At 36.2% G+C, this 16,829-nt stretch overlaps 1 protein-coding gene across 4 annotated transcripts in view; it reads left to right on the top strand.

Moving 5' to 3' along the window:
* Positions 1–16,829, top strand: part of Gfrl (Glial cell line-derived neurotrophic family receptor-like) — a 933,561-nt gene that overhangs the window by 749,622 nt on the left and 167,110 nt on the right. The gene's annotated exons all lie outside the window — the stretch shown is intronic.

Genomic DNA, 16,829 nt, shown 5'->3' with positions numbered 1-16,829 from the left:
CTTTGGACATTCATTATTTAAAACAGGTTTCTTGTACCTGCATGTAACTCTATCAATTGTCATCTTAAAATTAAAATCCACTATTAGGTTTCAAAAAGAAAGCTCTAGGCTGATGTGGGAATATTATAAGTTGAGTTTTGGAAGCGTTGAGAGAAATCTTACATTTTTGTTAATAAGAAGAGAGAATATCTAAACTTTTCTGCAGTCTGCTGCAAATAACATGAAGACTTCTTCCTTTAGCGGAAATGCCTGTGTCATCAGCGAACAAAGATTTGTGGCAACCCTGAGGCAAATCAGGGAGGTCCGAAGTGAAAATGTTATACAATATAGGCCCAAGAATGCTACCCTGAGGAACTCCTGCTCTAACAGGTAGTTGATTAGATTTGGAATTTTGATAATTTACCTGCAGAGTTCTGTCAGTTAAATAATTTTGAACTAAATTCATAATATAAAGTAGAAAATTAAACTTTTTTTCAATTTAGCAATCAAACCTTCATGCCAAACACTGTCTAATGCTTTTTCTATGTCTAGATGAGCAACTCCAGTTGAGCAGCCTTCAGATTTGTTTGAACGAATTAAATTGGTAACTCTTAAGAGTTGGCGAGTAGTGGAATGCCCATGGCGAAATCCAAACTGCTCATTTGCAAAAAATTAAGTTCGTTTTGATGTGAAGCATCATTCTATTCAAAATTATCTTTTCAAAAAGTTTACTTATTGAACAAAGTAAACTTATTGGACGATATCTAGAAGCTTCAGCTGGATTTTTATCCGGCTTCAAAATTGGAACAACTTTTGCATTTTTCCATTTATCAGGAAAGTATGCCAAATGAAAACATCTATTAAATAATTTTACCAAGAAAGACAGTTTTTTTGGTGAGGATTTAAATAATTCCATCATCACCTGGAGCTTTAATATTTTGAAACTTTTTAGTTATAGATCTTATTTCGTCCAAATCAGGAAAACCGTCCCCCAGGAATCATCAAAAATATTTTCCCGAGAGAAAATATTCAGATCATTCCGAGTAAACTGATTCTAAATAGGACTAGTAAGACCCAAACTGAAATTATGGAAGCTCTCGAATTGCTTAGCAAGTTTCTGAGCTTTTTCCGAATTTGTGATCAAAATTTTACCACCTTCTTTAAGCACTAGAATAGGCTTTTGAGGTTTTTTCAAAATGTTTGTGAGTTTCCAAAAGAGTTTGGAACTCGGGTCTAATTTCGAAACATTATTTTCAAAGTTTTGTTCCTCAGGGTAGAGAATCGCTTTTTAATTTGTTTTTGCAAATCCCGCCAGATAACTTTCATGGCGGATCGCGTGTTCTTTGATATTGTCTCCTACGGACATTTTTAAGACGGATCAATAGCTGAAGATCGTCGTCTATTATAATTGAATCGAGTTTAACCTCGCATTTTCGTATTGAGGCAGCTCTTGCTTCAACTATAGAAGTAGTCAAAGATTCAAGAGCATTATTAATACCAAATTTGGTTCGCAAAGGAATATTTGTATCAAAGTTACATTCCATAAATGTTCGATAGAGGTCCCAATCAGCTCTATGGTAACTGAAAGTAGAGCTGTTGGGATTAGAAATTATTTCTTGGGATATTTCAAAAGTTACAGAACCGAGGTCAGCATGGGTAACCAATTGGCTACAAAGTTGACATGAATCAGTTAAGACCAAATCAATAGTACAGGGATTTCTTCCTGAAGAAAAGCATGTTGGGCTGTTTGGATATTGAATAGTGTAATAACCTGCAGAACAATCATCAAACAGGATATTACCATTGGAATTGCTTTGAGCATTATTCCATGAGCGGTGTTTTGCATTAAAATCACCAATAATTAAGAATTTAGACCTATGACGGGTAAGTTTCTGAAGGTCACCCTTGAGCACATTCTTTTGCTGGCCTACGCATTGAAATGGCAAATAGGTAGCTATAAACGTAAGTTGTCCAAATTTTGTTTCGACAGAAACCCCCTAGGTTTCAAAAACTTTGGTTTCAAATGAAGAAAGAATTTTATGTTTGATACGTCTATGAACAATGATAGCAACGCCACCACCGGCTCCGTCAAGACGATCATTTCTATAAATGAAATAATTTGCGTCCCTTTTAACCTTATGGTCAGGTTTAAGGAACGTTTCAGTTATAACGGCGATATGCACGTTATGAACTCTCAAAAAGTTAAATAGCTCGTCTTCATTATCTTTAAGAGATCGAGCATTCCAATTTAATGTATTTCATAACTTAAAATCCATTACTGAATTTCAATGTCATGAAAATATTGTTTGTAAATTTAACTCCAGTTTGAATAGCATCAAACATGGAGTTAGTTTTTATCATGTTTCCTCCATAGTAAAAATTTGTATGGGAAATTAGTATTTTTATTTATTGCTGAAATAATTTCCTTTTCATCTGACGCAATTTCCTTTTCATAATGACGCAGTTATAAAGCAAGATCAAGGAGGCTGCTGGGTTCAATTCCTGGGATGTTCTTGGTATGTTTCGGGTTAAAACATTTCTCGACTTCCCTGGGCATAGAGCATGATTGTACTTGCCACACAATTATATTAATGCAAAAATGGTACAGACCTCGATAGTTCTCAATTAACAATTGTGGATGTGCTCAAAGAACACGGCGTAATGTCCCAGTAGGGACGCAATAAAAAAGCCAAAGAAGAGAATCATAAATCGGAAAAATTGAACTGAAAGTTTGCAAGCCGTTAGAGAGCATTTAAATTAATTTTCAAGAATTTGAATAGCCAAAAAAAAAGGTTATTCCTGTTTTTCTGTGTGATCATCGTAAAAAAAAACTAATTTTCATGTTTTTTTTTCTGAATTGCTGAGATAAATAACTTATAATTTCACTACAACAGTTTCTTCCTACGATGTTTAGTTCCAAAGGTATGAATTTTCAAAGTTCGTGTTATCCGGGAAAATCTAAAAACTTCAACTTAAATTTTCTGGGAAAATTAACCACCCCTAACTTTTTTGTTTTTTTTTTTTTGTTTTAATAATCATAAACTGTAACTGTTGGAAAAATTTCATAAGATTCTGATACCCTTTGGAAAGAAAATCCATTATAGTTTTTAGTGTTTCTTTATTAATTATATTGTTTTTACATTGAGTTACTATAAGTTTTATTGTATTAATATATTGCCATAAAACTTATTGTTTATATATATATACATATCGTACGAGTGAAATGTTTGATTATCTACAACAAATGCTTCGTATTGGTCTCTTGCATTATAAAATGAATTTTTTATACATTTTAGCTATTAAATAATTTAATATAAATGTTACGAAATAACATATAAATTTAGATCAATATTTGCCAATGAATCGCATAAAATGAATAGAAGTTTCATTGATAAAATTATATTTTTGAGTTACTGTATGTATGGTAGAAACAGTTTACAAAGGTTTCCCGGCTCTATATATTTACAATTAATTGATTGTTAGCTGTACGTTTTATAATACGTTAACAATTTAGCCCATAAACTGTATCAAGTTTTGTATCCGGCTTGAAACCAGCTTCATACAGCATCGTCTTGCTTTATAGTTATATTACCGAAATACCCCCATATCCCAAATAATAGAATTATTTCATAAATGGTACTCTGAAGATGTCGTTAAGCTAAATAACCATACACATTTTATTGGGGCACTTTTATGTATTGATCAGATTGATAATCCAGTATTAGCGTAAAATGGGGAAAACAAAAACGAAAATAAGAAAATAAAACAAATTATCTTCCATGATCCACACAAAAACAACAAAGGACACACACCTAACAAGTTGTTTCTCACCGTTTTCTCAAATATAGTCCAATTTATTGCTGGCAAAAGTACCGTAAAACATGGTAACATTGATAGTTTTTTCCAAATTTTATATTTTTAAAACATGTACTCAGGTTTCTAGAGTCAATTCGTTAGTAATATGTTTAACGGAAATTATTGTATTTGCACTATTGTTTTAGTCTTGTGACCGACCTCAATATTTTGACTTGGGGTTACTTTGATAATGCTCCAAAATCATAAACACGATTTAATAGATTAATTTAATGTTTTTTTTTTATTATATTATATTATATTTTTATTATATTTCTTGATTTCACTTCACATAACTTCCCTATTGACGATGCAGTGGTCCATTTTCTACTTGAACAACATTAAAATCATGAATTTTTGGCATAATTTTAAATAATACCGCTTTCAGGAGTGAACAGCACCTTTTAAAATGAAATCGTTTTAAATTCATACATACGTAAAAATTTATCACTGGATGTATATATCAAAATATGATTTGTTGCTTGCACAATGTGATAACCAGAAGAAACAAAATTTAACTTTATTCTCAGTTTGAACAATACGCTGCACATATTCATGAAGATTTGATGCCCTTTCCATTGAAATATTTTTTTGAATACTCAAATCTAGCATCATTACGACCATTCATTTATCCGATTATATAATGAGCACACTTTGCTGCTTCACGGTTAGACAAAACATTTGTAGTGTTCACAATACACAAATATGTCACTCGAACATGTATATGCAAAACTAAACTAAAAATCATACATGCAGGCGTTTCGGAAGGACTGTTTGTTACTTTCGGCACTATTTTCCTTTTATCCTTAGATACTGATTCGTTGATCAATTGAAAATGATAAGAAAAGTGTTTTAATCTTTATTTTAGAGATTTTTAGCCCAAGGCTAGTTCATCTCTAATCCGTAAAACTTATTACTTTATAGTTTTATTGTAGTATGCCTTGATTTGTCTATATATCAATATTTTTATGTAGCAAAATACTGATTGTTAAAATATCAGGTAGTCAAAGACTCACCGAATGGTCCTAGGAACATCCATAAAATTAAATACTTCCTGTATTTGGTTGTGATCATTATGCAATGTAGTAATCACTGAATTTATATTCATCAGCTGGTATTAGACTCTGAGTGATAGATTAGATTGTAGTATGCGTTGATTTGTATATGTAACTGAAAAGTATAAAAATGTTGATTTTTGACCTGGTCATACTGAGTGGTCACCGGATGGTCTCCTGGAAGATCCGGATTGAAATTGTGGGTGTTAGCATTTTTCAAATTGTGGTAGCACAATTCAAAAGTTGCTGCGGTTTGGAATCAAATTTATTTTATTTTTTATTTAGATGCAAGGGGACGCAGACATGTTTTCTACAAATTTACTGGCTTTTCTGATCAAAATCCAAATTCTGTTTATGAAAAGGTTCTCTAATATCTTCTTGACAAGTGGAACTGAAGGGAAACATTTTCATGAATAGAAATTCGGTTTTGAATGAAAAAAAAACTGCTTTTGACATTTTTTGTGCTCAGAACGTAAAACAAAATCGGCGTAAAATAAATCCAAGAAAAAAAATTTTTTCTCACGTATTAAATTATGAATGCTGTAAAGAAAAACTGTATGAAATAAGGTATACTGAAATGGAGCCGCACCCATCAACCAAAAGAATTTCCAAAGTATCCATGTACCATAGAGCAGGTATATGATCTTCGAAAGGTCTTTGGAAACATCCCTGATAAACGTACACTTGCGGGAATTTCTAAGATACATGGTTGGATTTTTTTAATTATTTGGGGTCTTCAGAATTACAATTAACTAATTAAACATATCCAGATACCACAGTGCAGGTCTATGATGTTCTAAAATTTTTGGAAAAAATAATAATCCTTCTTTCTTGCGAGAATATCTAAGAGTCATGATTTCATTTATTGAACAATTAGAAATCATCGAAATGATTACAAATCAATCAGGAAAATAACCAAAATAATCAGAGACCATAGTGCTGAAGGTCTTTGTAAAAAAATCCTGATCAACCTACTCTTGGGAGACTTTCTAATATACATTGATTGATTTATTGAACAATTAGAGGTCTTCCGACTATTAAGTAACTAACCATAAAAATTAAGACGCCATAGTGCAGGTCTATAACCTTCTTAAGTTCTTTGGAACAATTTCTGATCAACCTACTTTCTTGCGAGAATAGAAAATAAGATTAAGATACAAGATTTGATTTATTGAGCAATTAGAGATGTTTAGAGTAATTACTAATCAACCAGTAGAATTACCATGATAATAAGAGAACATAACGCTGGTCTATGGTCTTTTAAAGGTCTTTGTAAATTTTATGATCATCAACTCTTGGGAGAATTTCATAATTTATAAATAACCTACTTGCATGCGAGAATATTTAAGAGGATATTTATTGAACAATTAGAGATCTTCAGAATAATTAGGGTGGAACACTTCTTCGGCTTGGTGCTGGTCTATGATATTCTGAAAGTCTTTGGAAACATTCTTCATCAACCAACTTTTGCGAGAGAGTGAGAGAGATATTAGATTAGATTAGAGGTCTTAAGAAAAATAAGTAAATAAACAGAAATATAAAAAATACCATAGTGCAGGTCTATGATCTTCTAAAGTTCTTTAGAATAATGTTGATTAACCTTCTTTCTTGTGAGAATGTTCTTTTTCTTCACATTTTAAGCTTATTGCATATTGCATATTAGCTTATTGCGTTCTCTCAACTTAGTTTTCTAGATGCACTTCCACAGTTATTAATTGAGAGCTTTCGATCCCTGTACCATTTTTGCATTAGTATAATTTTGTGTATATTGTAGCATCATACTCTATGCCAAGGGAAGTCAAGAAATTTTTCAACCCGAAACATTCCTAGATCGGACTGGGAAATGGAACCCAGCCACCTCCAGCATGGTCTTGCTTTGTAGTTGCAATTTTACTGTCTGAGCTAAGGGAGGCCCGTTTCGAGAATATCTTAGCGTCATTATTTGATTTATTGAAGATCTATGGAATGAAAACCAAATAACCAGAAAAATTGCCAACATATTCAGAGACCATCTTTCAGGTCTATGATCTTCTGAAGAAATTTGGTCAAATTCATGATCAACCTATTCTACGATAATGTCTAAGATGATTGATTGGATTTATTGATCAATTAGAGATTATCAGAATAAGTACTTATCAACTTGAAGATTTCCTCAAATATTCACAGAAATGTATGCTGGTCTATGATCTTCTGGTTTATGAATAATTTCTGATCAACTTACTATTTTCCGAGAGTATCGTATAGTCATGATTGGATTTATTGAACAATTAGAGGTCTTCAGAATAATAAGTGACTAACCAGAAATATCCAGACACAAACAAACATCCAGAGCAGATCTATGATCTACTGATCTTCTTTGAAATAATTTCGGATCATCCTTTTTCTAGCAAGAATATGTAAGAGATATGATTTGATATATTTAATAATTAGAGATCTTCAAAACAATTAATAATCAATCATAAAAAAATGCCAACATATTAAGAAAACATAATGCTGGTCTAGTCTTCTTAAGGTATTTGAAATAATTTCTGATGAACCTTCCTTTTTGCGAGAATGTATAAGAAGCATGATTTGATTTATTGAACAATAAGAGATTTAAGAAAAAATATCAATCAACCAGAATAATTTTCAAAATATCCAGAGACCATACTGCAGGCCAATGAATTTCTGAAGGTCTTTGGGAAAAATCCTGTTCAACCTTCTCTTGGGGGATTTTCTTACAGTCCTGGTGTGATTTATTGAGAAATTAGAGGTTTTCAGAATAATTAATAACACTTGGAATATCCATAGACCTTAGTGCAGATGGATACAGATCAGGAAGTTCTTTGTAATAATTTTGATCAATCTACTTTCATGCTAGTATATCTAAGAGTCAACATTTTATTTATTGAACAATAAGAGAGCTCGAGAATATATACCGAAACATCCAGGTCCATGATTTTCTCAAGGTCTTTGAAACAATTCCTGTTCAATTTATTCCAGATATAAGGAGGAATCATCAATCCATCAACCAGGATGAGCAGGTGTATGATCTTTTGAAGGTCTTTAGATGCATTTCCTTCCTTTAGATGCAAATAAACCTACTCTTGCGACAATTTCCAAGAGACATGACTGGATTTATTGAAAAATTAGAGGTCTTCATAATCATAAGTTACTAACCAGAAATAACCAGAGACCTAGTACATGTTTATGATCTTCTGATGTTCATTGTAATAATAATTGCGGATCAACCTACTTTCTTGCGAGGCTAAGGATTGTTCAAGTTATAGAACGAACACACAACACTTGCCCCATTTTTTTTATTTGACTACTTAGTTTAATGCTTTCATCAGCAAGTTTTAAACTCTTCTTATAAGCAACATAGCAACAATAACCTACTATATTTTTGAAGCAGAACATTTGAAACACATACAATAAATTTCGTTCTGATTATCAACTTTGTCAACATACCTTTTATCACATTTTGTTCTAATTAAATGATCTGACAAATGTAATGGTTATTATTTTGTACCTAAAGTGTATAAAGTGGATCTCATTGAAAAAAAATGAAAAATAACCTTGTTCATTTACGCAAAAAACAAAAAGGGTGAAATATTTGTTAATTATTTAAAAAAAAAAGGTGAAAATTTTTTGTATTTTGAAAATCCATTTTTTTAGAATATCAATATCATTACTTAAAGCAATGAATATATGTTTTTATCATAATCTATACAAATACTGATTAAAAGAATACGGATGCAGAGAAAGAATAATTATCGATCATATAGAAAAAGCTCCAAAATATAATGTACAAATTGCGTTTCAATCTTCTCTTGCGAGAATTACTAAGAGACAAGATTTTATTTATTGAACAATTAGATATCTTCAAAATAATAAGTAATTAATCAGAATGCAGGTTTATGATAATCTGAAGTTCTTTAAAAAATTTGTTCATCAACCTTTATCCTTGCAGCCATAATATCATTCAGGCTTGCAGCCATTCGTTTGCTATAAAACAAATGTTTTTCGGATTTATGGAGTCATTACATCATATGATATGATGTATGATGACATGATATGATTATATTTTGCACATATGAGAAACAAGATGAGTTTGTAAAGTATGTGTTTTACACATGAAACCTGTCAATTTTGCTTTCAGAGATTCATAATTTTATAATCAATGATTATTAATTATTCATGAAGAGTGAATTTTCACCGATCATAAAATTGCTGATTGTGACTCTCTAAAAGCATAATTGAAAATATTCATGTGCCAAATATATAAATTACAGCTTCTTCTTGTTAATTACAAGTATAAAATCAATTGATTTCACAATGCTGAAAAACCAGTTTTTATAGAAAACGAATGGCCACAACCCTGGTAAATATGCTCTCTTCATGAAGAATGAATGTTCAACGATCATAAAATTGTGCCTCTCTGAAAGTGAAACTGACAGGTTTCATGTGTCAACCACTTATTATACAATCTCTTCTTTTAACTGACAAGTGCAAAATATCTTCTGAAGATTTAATGATTTCACAATTTTTTTTTATAGTAAATTAATAACAAAAATCTTAGCCAATATGTTACTACAAAGCCACCTAGTTATTGTTAACATGGTTTTCTGAAATATACAGACCGATCACTTCCTCCAGCCATAATATTCACCCATCACTAAATTCCCAATATATGTTTTACCCCCGAATGTATATGCAAATATGTTAGTGCAACATGTAGAGAATCGCACTACATGTCGCAATACATTTCCTTGATGCCAGATGATTTTTTTACAAATTCACCAATTTTCTCATTCCGGTGGAGCCTTAAGTGTGTCGAACATTTAGGCTTTTTGTGCAGGATTGTTTTGTGCAGATTGGGAATTGCACCTCATCGCTTCTAGCGATACATGGCTAGGCTCGGCACACCACACCCATGATAAAAGTTCGCACTCTCTAGACCTCACGCTTCAGCGTCAAGGTTCTCGGTTTGGGAAGAATCCGGAAGGGAGACACCGTTAACCTATTCTCCGACAGAGCGTTGGCCAAATCCGCCAGCATCCACCACGTGAACTAATGTGCTTCCGTGCATAACCGACGATCCCCTCGGTGACATCTGCGCCACCGGCAATCGGTGCTAGTATCAGTACCAATTCGAGGATTCGATTGGGAATTTCCGCACCATACCAGTCCGGGGTGCAATGCGCAACACCAACACCGATCAATAGAGTGCTTCTTTGCCGACCTCACCCCGACAAAGAGATGCTTCTGTGCCGATACGGATGAAGCAGCGACGACAATAATTGGCACCGTGAGTAAACAAAATGCATGAAAATCTCCACACACACAAACACATGAGCAAGTAAAAGGATAGGCTAGCAATCGCTAGAACCAGATCAGAAAACCGCACACACGATTAGGGAGAGCTAGCAAACAAATAAACATATGGAAAGGAACAAGAACGATGTACAAACCTAGGTTAGGAATTCTAATAAATTATACAATGATTTCCGTTATTTGCCCCTGAAATAAATGCTGTTTTTTTCGTAAAATTTAACCTTTCCATGTAATGTTAATTTTGGTTGACTAGGTTTTTCACATTTGGCGTCGTTCTATTTTTGCGTTATATTTTGTTGGCAGAATTTACTCCAGGTTGGACTGCCTGGGAAAACAGTCTCCGCACGGTGGAAGTTCCTCCAGTGATGATAAATGTGAGTGGGATTTGTTGTGTTTCGGTAGAACGGCGGCTAACACCAACTTTCGCTTAAGGTTCAATTTACTTTGATGCTTTTTCGAAAAATTCAAGAGCAGTTTTTTTCGACGCATTAGTTCAGATTGCAAAATGCTCGCACTATTCGATTCCTTTTGCTATTCTACACAAAATGACGCGAGCTTTTAGCAATCTGAAATAATGCGTCGAAAAAAACTGCTTTTGATTTTTTCGAAAATGCATCAAAGTAAATTGAACCTTAAGACTATTTGAAGCAGCCTCTATCTGTGAGGATCTCAATCCCTCATGGGATTCCAGTCTGCTGAATTGCCCTCAAACTTATTTTCGGTCTCTTCTTCACATAAACCCACCCTGAGGTTGGGTTTCTTGCCGGGCAAATCAAACCGTGACGAGTGGTCCACTTTGGAGGTGGCGCTTAAACTAGGGGAAATGATGGCTTCGGCATGACAGACTATTTTCGGCAACCCAAATTGAGACACTATTTTCACTGGATTTTCTTAAGAAAACACTTCGCTGAATGCATTCAAACGATTATTTATGCTTTCAGCTTCAGTTTGACTATATTTTTACCACTGAGAAAAAGCAATCTAGTAAGGTTTTTTTTTAAATGCAACACACGCACTACAAATTGTAGCTGATTTCGAGTTGCCGATAATAGAACAGCAGATTTACATGCAGTTCAAATGGAACGGTTGCTGAAGAAAAACTGGTTGCCGACAATACTCGCTCTCACTAGAGAAGATTGGAGCTTTGTAAAAGCGTTTCAAAACAGTTTTTGGCAATTCTTTCGACTGAAATTGTTAGAGCAGCTGGCAGCAAAAGATTGTAAACAAACCAATACTGCATATGTGTGCGTTCCTTAGGCAAAAAGGCTATAGAAAGAAGGTCGCTGCTTAGGTTGCCGAGAATACGTAAATTCCCCTACTCGTTTTGAGACAGGAAGCGTATTCAGTGGTCGAAATCTCGCAGGTTGCGAGGCTTCCGTTTCACGCTTCCATTGCAGCAATGGACGCAAAACGTGGTCAGCACTCACACATTCATCACGAAACGGTTGCTTTCCAAAGTCGACGACGCATCGACTGAAAGATCAACGAGGAGGACCACACAATGGTTGCTGCCGAGTTAACAGACGATCGCGTGACACACATTGAGGGTGGTCTGCTTCTGTCGACAGCCGAGTGTACACTGGTTCAGGTTTGAAAAATGGAAAACTTGTATGAAACATAATTTAATAATAAAAAGAATAATAGTTTAAAGAAAAGAACAAGCAGCTTTTTAAAACAATTACTTTTTAAACTAACAAATGCTTGGTCTCAAAGTAAATACACGATTAATACATACATATTACGTACACGTTTTTATTACTTTGCTACTTGTGCTATTTCAAGTCGTAGTTTTATTCGTTATTTTTCGTGTCTTATCTAGTCAAAAATATTTATTTCTTGACCAAGTTTTTCGTTTTAATCATCCGGACATTATTGTTAAAAAATTGTGCTCGTAAAGTAGTTATTCGAAGTACAATTTAACTGTTTTTGTCCGCGCTGTGCTGTGCTATAGAGTTGTTTTTGTTCATTCTTCACCTACGTGCTATTGTAGAAACAGCACTCAATCATCCTGAGCTTGTTTGTCATCACCGTCCTACCGCCAACTTTTGTTCCTGCAAGAAGTCTAATTAAAGGCGTTTGACCGTTCAACTGCCAGCATGGAGACAAATTGTGCCAAGTGCTCGTTGGAAATTACTGGCATTGAGTATGTGACCTGCCGAGGATACTGTGGCAGTGTGTTTCACATGACGTGTTCCGGAGTGTCTCGTGCTCTGTCTGGTTACTTCACATCCCATCGGAAAAACCTCTTTTGGATGTGCGATAAATGTGCGGAACTTTTTGAGAATTCGCACCTCCGATCCATCACCAATTTGGCAGTTGAAAAATCACCGCTGCTTTCTCTCACGGAAGCTATAACGAATTTGCCGACGGACATTAAACAGTTGTCATCAAAGCATGTCCCGTCAATTCTGCCACCTGCTGTCAACCGATGGCCAACACTTGAAGCAACTCGACCATCAAAACGATTTCGTGGATCCGACTCTGTGGTGCCTAAAACATCTGAGTGTCAGTCTGGTTCAAAACTGTTGGGTCAGAACGTCATCTCTGTACCTACATGTGAAAAACCGGCGGCAAAATTCTGGCTCTACTTGTCCCGTATCCAACGTGATGTGAGCAACGAAGCAATCTCTGAAATGGTGAAAGCCAACCTGGAAGTCGAAAATGAACCTGATGTTGTGAAATTGGTCGCCAAAGGAACCGACACCAGTAACATGACCTTTATTTCATTCAAAGTCGTTCTAGACCCAGCTTTGAAGAAGAGAGCTTTGGATCAGTCATCTTGGCCCGAAGGAGTTCTATTCCGTGAATTCGAAGATCACTCGGCTCAAAAATTTCGGAGACCATCTGGTGTGAATCTAACACCCACGCCAGTGACACCGCAGACGACGTTTGCAGCAAATCAACCGATGGATGCACCCCGGGACGCGCAAAAATAAGCATTTTGGAAGCCTCTTATCCACTCAGCACAGTCGCGCCGATAAATGGTGAATGCAGTCGAAGTCGTCCCGGCCCTGTGTCTGATGTGCGAGAAGAGGTCTTCCAGCTTGCTTGTCTAGGCAAGTATCAACATAATTTTCATAATTTCCTGCCTGATGATGATTCCCTCCTCAGATCACCAACTTGTTCTGCCGGGAGTACCTCCAGCCAACATGGACATCGCCTTGAACGTCCCTACCTATGTCGGGACGCGCCGAAAATTCCTACACGCCGGCATCTCGTGACAACAGTTGTGGAATTGCTGGTGACAACGATGTTTGGCTTTACTTCCAAAACGTACGTGGTCTAAGAACCAAAATTGACGACCTGGTTGTAGCGGTATGTGATTGCAATTACGATGCCATCATATTGATAGAAACGGGCCTTGACGACAGCATCAACTCACTGCAACTTTTTGGTACTGACTTTAATGTATTTCGCTGCGATCGCAGTGCTCGTAATAGCCAGAAAGCGAAGTTTGGAGGAGTGCTTATTGCCGTGGCCAGCGTTTACAAGTCTGTTGAGATAAAGACTATTAATGGTAGTAACCTGGAACAAGTAAGTGTGTCTGCCTGTATTCGCGGAAAGCGGTTCGTGCTTTGCGCTGTATATATTCCTCCAGATCGTAGTCGGGACGTAGGTGTTATCGATGCCCATTTAGCTACTCTTCGTGAATTACGTGATGCAACTCCAGATGGTGACCTTTTGCTTGCTTGTGGTGACTACAATCAACCACACATAGCATGGGATTGTCTTGATGATGGAATCTTAAACCTTGATCCTTCCACGACGTCTGCTGCCAGTGCTGCTCTGATGGATGGAACGAGCTTCCTGAATATCCGGCAATACAACTCTATTCGCAATCACCTGGGGCGCATCCTAGATTTGGTTTTCTGTGATTCCGATTGCAACATTGTAGTTAACGAAGCGGTATCCCCATTGCTGGCTATTGATTTGCATCATCCACCGATTTTGTTCTCCTTACCAACTCAATCCGATTGTGTTGACCATGTGGAATCCCTTGATGCTGGTGAACATACGCTCGACTACTCAAAAATCGACTTCGTCATGCTCAACGAGTTCCTGATGAGCTGTGATTGGAGCAGTATTCTGGCAACAAATGACGTCAACGATATGGCAGCACAATTTTGCAACATAATTTGCAATTGGCTCACCGATAACACTCCAAGACGAAAACCTCCTATATCTCCTACTTGGAGTTCTCCTCTCCTGCGGCTTTTGAAACGCGATAAAAATTCCTGGCAGCGTAAACTTCGCCGACATCGAACTTCTGAAACGAAACGCAACTTTCATCGCGCTTGCAACGCCTATCGTAAGCTTAATTCAACCCTATACAAGTCATATGTCTTGCGTGTCCAGACCAATTTACGTAGAAATCCCAAGAGCTTCTGGAAGTTTGTGAACTCCAAGCGAAAATCGTCGAATATTCCTTCATCCGTATTTTTTGGCGATTTGGAGTCTACTTCTATGCTCGAATCGTGTGATCTATTTTCCCGCCACTTCAGTTCTGTTTTTTCGGATTCAGCCGCCAACGCAGTTGAAGTAGAAAGAGCGGCTTGCAATGTTCCTGAGGGTCTCATCGATTTGCGTACATTTGTGGTTAGCAATATGTATGTCGTTAAAGCTGTTAGGAAGTTGAAGAAATCTGTTTCACCGGGTCCTGATGGTGTACCTGCAATCATTTTTTGCCGCTGTGTTGCTGTTTTAGCTGATCCCCTAGCTCGCATCTTTACCGCTTCGTTGCACCAAGGAGTTTTCCCCGAAATATGGAGACATTCCTTTATGTTCCCTGTCCATAAGAAGGGCGACAAACGTGACGTGACAAATTATCGTGGCATAACAAGTCTATCTGCAGCTTCAAAATTATTCGAGATCATTGTGAACGATGCTATCTTCTTTCATGTCAAGAGCTACATTTCAGCAACGCAACACGGATTTATGCCAGGACGCTCAGTTACATCAAATTTGCTGGAGTTCACCTCAACATGTATAAATCACTTGGAAAATAGGGCTCAAGTTGATACCGTTTATACCGATCTGAAAGCGGCATTCGATTGCATCGATCATGGTATTCTTCTTCGGAAAATGTCTCGCCTGGGAATTTCGGATGGTTTGGTTGATTGGCTGAAATCATATCTTTCCAACAGAACACTTCGTGTCAAGCTGGGCTCGTGCACTTCATCACCATTTGCTGCAACCTCCGGTGTTCCCCAGGGCAGCAATTTAGGTCCATTGCTGTTCACAATCTTCTTCAACGATGTGACGCTCCTCTTGCCGAGTGGTTGTGTGCTCATATACGCCGATGATCTCAAACTATACATTGTTGTCAAGAACGCCGAGGATTGCCGTCAGCTCCAAGCAATGTTAGACCCATTTGTTGATTGGTGCCGCTTAAACTCAATTGATGGATTTGTACTAGAAAGAGTAGAACAAGTAAGCGACCTAGGTGTAATGCTGGACCCTAAACTTACGTTTAACTTACACCGTTCAATGGTAATCACTAAGGCTAATCGTCAGCTTGGTTTTATATCAAGAATCTCAAGAGATTTTTCGGATCCGTACTGTTTAAAAGCACTGTACTGTTAACTCGTTCGTCCGATTATCGAGACTGCATCTGTTGTTTGGACTCCCTACCAACTTTCCTGGAACATCAGAATAGAACGTATCCAAAAAACATTCATTCGTCGAGCATTAAGACAACTTCCTTGGAGAGATCCACTAAACTTACCTCCGTATGCTGAGAGATGTCGCTTGCTAAGCATGGACACGTTACAACGACGGCGACAAATTCAACAGGCAACATTCGTCGCGAAGTTATTAAGTGGTGAAATTGACTATACCCACTTACTCTCTTGCTTGAACTTTCGTGCGCCAAGCAGATTTCTACGCTCAACGTTCCTATTGCGTCAAGACTCACACCGCTCTTCTTTTGGACAACATGAACCTGTTACGAGTATGATTCGCACGTTTTCTACAGTTGAAGAGTTGTTCGAGTTTGGGGAACCTGCTGCTCAATTCCAGAGACGTATTATTAACTCCAGATACATTTAGTATTTGTTATGGCTTCTGGTTCATTAAGACTTATTGTCAGATGGATGTATTAAATAAAAATAAATAAATAAATTTAGGAAGAACTGGTATTTTTTCATGGAAAGAAAAACTTCCAAGAGATTTTTAATGTTTATAAAATATAATAATACATAAGATAATATGTAAAAATATGAGAAAGAAGTGCAGCTTTTAAAATATGGAAAAAGTAATCTCATGAATTATTTTAATCCTGGTAATGCAAATAATGTACAATGTAAACCGTAAATCAAAGAACAAAGTAAATATCAGAAGAAATTTGAAAAAAAAATGATTTTATGTGGAAAAATATCGTTCGGCGAAATTACCCATTCGGTGATTTTTTTTTACCGCGAAATGACCTGTTGCAATTTCACTAAATATCACTAAATCTCCACCTCGCCTCGCTGAATGCCACTGGAAGTTAATGTAGAAAACGTTTTGGTTGCCAAAAATTAAAGTAGATAATCTTTTGACGCTTCAGGATGATATCAACATGCTTTTTCCTTGTGATACTGTCTGTGGTGGTCGCAGCACATGCTGGAGGTCACCATATTTGCATTA

This window comes from Ochlerotatus camptorhynchus, unplaced genomic scaffold (assembly GCF_037179485.1).
Source record: "Ochlerotatus camptorhynchus isolate MF236.1 unplaced genomic scaffold, CSIRO-AGI_Acam_v1.1 ptg000457l, whole genome shotgun sequence".
Lineage (NCBI taxonomy): Eukaryota > Metazoa > Arthropoda > Insecta > Diptera > Culicidae > Ochlerotatus > Ochlerotatus camptorhynchus.
The sequence above is the reverse complement of the archived record's forward strand: the minus strand, read 5'-3'. Positions and strand labels throughout refer to the sequence as shown.